This window comes from Schistocerca gregaria, chromosome 7, assembly GCF_023897955.1.
Source record: "Schistocerca gregaria isolate iqSchGreg1 chromosome 7, iqSchGreg1.2, whole genome shotgun sequence".
Taxonomy (NCBI): Eukaryota; Metazoa; Arthropoda; class Insecta; order Orthoptera; family Acrididae; genus Schistocerca; species Schistocerca gregaria.
Genome location: NC_064926.1, coordinates 5,758,587 through 5,762,222, shown reverse-complemented (window position 1 = coordinate 5,762,222; position 3,636 = coordinate 5,758,587). Strand labels below are relative to the sequence as shown.

General features: G+C 45.4%; 1 non-coding gene across 1 annotated transcript; it reads right to left on the bottom strand.

Moving 5' to 3' along the window:
• Window positions 1-334: 334 nt before the first annotated feature.
• On the bottom strand, window positions 335-407 carry Trnak-cuu (transfer RNA lysine (anticodon CUU)). Its single transcript has one exon. It is a non-coding gene; the product is annotated as a tRNA-Lys (tRNA).
• Window positions 408-3,636: the final 3,229 nt, after the last annotated feature.

Here is a 3,636-nt window from a genome sequence, read left to right as displayed (position 1 = left end):
CCTAGCGGTACTCTTGGGTACTTCGTCCTTACGGTCGTCTGCATCATCAGACTTCAGCTGACAACACTTCATATTACCGGCTAATATTTGCAGCTATGGCGACCCATTACTGCTTGGCTACACATCTGACACGTAACCGATGTGCTCTCCAAACAACAACACTTGCATTTCAGAACATGTCTTCCACACATGTCTACAAAATCACCTTCACATTCAAATACAGTTTCCTTGTGACTGACAGAGACGTAGGCAAAGTTTAAAGTTGCTCATTCCATTACATCTCCTTAATCAGAAAAACGGTAATTTACATCTGCAGCGGAACAAAATTCCGTTCCGCCCAGCGTGTGGCTCGAACCCACGACCCTAGGATTAAGAGTCTGACGCTCTACCGACTGAGCTAGCCGGCTACCTCGGTGAATACCTGCCGGATAGCACGTCACACAGTACTCGTTTGGGTTGGGTGGTCCCATACAGAATCTCTCCATGCTGCCTAATGTTTTCCTAACGTCACACTCGTCACGTACTTCACTTTTATGTCATAATCATTTCTGAGAGGTAAAGAAATTGCATGACAGCATGCAGAGCTAGTGGCGTCAAAATTAACACACATACTTTATGTGACTCAAAAGCCGAGCGAGTTACTTTCCGATGTTGTTTTAGATGTGAAAGTGCCAGTCAAAACTCGCGGTGTCGGCACTCTGCCGACCATTTCGCTAGTTAACACCGGTCTTGTTGTGTGTGTTTCAAGCTCAAGAGCATTTCGAAGCAAAAAATGGTCAACAGCAACATTCAGACGGTTTCGTACTGCTCAATTGCTACATTAAAACGGTATGTTTCTTTTTCAGAACTGGAAAAAAACGAGCGTTACAGCATTCGAACCTGTAATCTTCACATTCGAAGTCCGACGCCTTATCCATTAGGCCACATGGTCACTGACGACCAAGTACATCATGTATACGACTCATCTCGAAACGCTCACACCCCTGAGGATTTGTGTTTTCGTTTTACACAGCCGCTGCCCCTTGCTCTTTCCCACCCATTCGTTACATTCAACCTCTTACGAGACCGACCAAATATAGACTGAGAAACAAGACCACACACTTTGTGCATTCGGAATCGAAGGCAGGGCGTCCCTCGCCGCATTTTCTACGATGGCCATTTGCTAGTTCTGCAGAAGCGGCGGCGGCGACGACGACGACAACGACGACGACGACGACGACGACGACGACCGCGAGAGGCTCTGAGATATGTGAGAAATACATCTATAAAATGTAATTCAGACTGCCTCGTCCCACTTTATGCTGTACCGCTTTGGCAAATGCTTTATCTGCGCCATTCGCCTTAATCACACCTGAGAGTAATTCTTAAAAAAAACGCCTGTCGCTAATTGTTCGTCATCACAGATACTGTTTGCTATACGGCCACGACGCGCAACTGATTTCCAAAATTCATCTTTCTCCTGTGTGGATGGAACGTTCGATGCCTGGTTTATTAGAGCAGTGCTCTACCACTGAGCTAAAGAGGCGCGGCCTAGCGGTACTCTTGATTACTTCGTCCTTACGGTCGTCTGCATCATCAGACTTCAGCTGACAACACTTCATATTACCGGCTAATATTTGCTGCTATGGCGACCCATTACTGCTTGGCTACACATCTGACACGTAACCGATGTGCTCTCCAAACAACAACACTTGCATTTCAGAACATGTCTTCCACACATGTCTACAAAATCACCTTCACATTCAAATACAGTTTCCTTGTGACTGACAGAGACGTAGGCAAAGTTTAAAGTTGCTATTTCCATTACATCTCCTTAATCAGAAAAACGGTAATTTACATCTGCAGCGGAACAAAATTCGGTTCCGACCAGCGTGTGGCTCGAACCCACGACCCTAGGATTAAGAGTCTGACGCTCTACCGACTGAGGTAGCCGGCTACCTCGGTGAATACCTGCCGGATAGCACGTCACACAGTACTCGTTTGGGTTGGGTGGTCCCATACAGAATCTTTCCATGCTGCATAATGTTTTCCTAACGTCACACTCGTCACGTACTTCACTTTTATGTCATAATCATTTCTGAGAGGTAAAGAAATTGCATGACAGCATGCAGAGCTAGTGGCGTCAAAATTAACACACATACTTTATATGACTCAAAAGCAGAACGAGTTACTTTCCGACGTTGTTATAGATGTGCAAGTGCCAGTCAAAACTCGCGGTGTCGGCACTCTGCCGACCATTTCGCTAGTTAACACCGGTCTTGTTGTGTGTGTTTCAAGCTCAAGAGCATTTCGAAGCAAAAAATGGTCAACAGCAACATTCAGACGGTTTCGTACTGCTCAATTGCTACATTAAAACGGTATGTTCCTTTTTCAGAACTGGAAAAAAACGAGCGTGACAACATTCGAACCCTTAATCAACAGATCCCAAGTCCGACGCCTTATCCATTTTTTTTTTTTTTTCAAAATTCCGTTCCGCCCAGCGTGTTGCTCGAACCCACGACCCTGGGATTAAGAGTCTGACGCTCTACCGACTTTTTTTTTTAAATCATTAACTTTATTTAAGAATCGTTACAATTTTTAATACCATGAAAAAACAAAATGAAACCGCACCGCAAGGTACGTAGAATCTAACGCAGATCGGCCACATGAGAGCATAGCACACTACTGACTTTTTTTTTTTTTAATGCATCCTCTGCAAAAACAGAAACGAAAGAAAATCGTTGTACAACAAATCACAAAATGTAAAGGAAAAGGGATACAGGGATGTTGTTTTTATTTATTATATTTATTTATTTTCCACAATCACCCTGTTAAAAGGAACATGTAGATCATGTAGATCATTTCATGGTATAGTATGTGCATTACATATGGAGCGTTGAGAGAAGCGTGAGGTTCATTATCAGCTGTCAAATGTGCACACCGACTGCACCCGGCACATCTCAACTGCGTGGGGGGTCGAGGAAGACTGCCTGAAGATAGTTGGCAAAGGTTTTCCGATAGTGTGACCATCTATGAACCTCATAGTGGGCTTGCTGTAAGAAATACCAAAAGTCGAGTCGCGACTTGGCAGCATCCCCATAGAGGTACGCGATCGTCCAACCTTTGACCCAGATGATCGACTGTGATTTAGTCGCCGGAAAGTAGTCACTCTCCGGATGTAAGAAGGAAGCAGGTGTAATACGTTGCGGGGTCACACGGAGGTAGCAAGCCACCATCTGTCGTCCTAGGAGCCATACGTCCTCCACCGCTATACAAGTTAAGCGGTGATGGTCGTCATCCACTTGGCGACATTTCGGGCACAGTGGAGTGTCCACTAGTCCAATTTCATGGAGTCGTTGGTTGGTGTTGAACTTGCCACAGGTGACAGAGAACTACAGTGCCCGAACGAAGGTAGGAAAGAATTTTTGGTGCACATGTCTCCAAATCTTCGGCCAATGCAACGTGGGGTGTTTCAGTTCAATGACATTACGACTTATCCGTCGTAGCAGCCAAACATAAAAATCCTTCGCGCATGGTGGTCTCGTGCGCGGAAGCTCGTCTCTGATATAACTAAGTTCCACGATAAATGTTGATACATGCGCAAAATGTGGCGTAATGTTGCCCACCGCCACCGGAGGTGTGAGGGACGCTGGAACT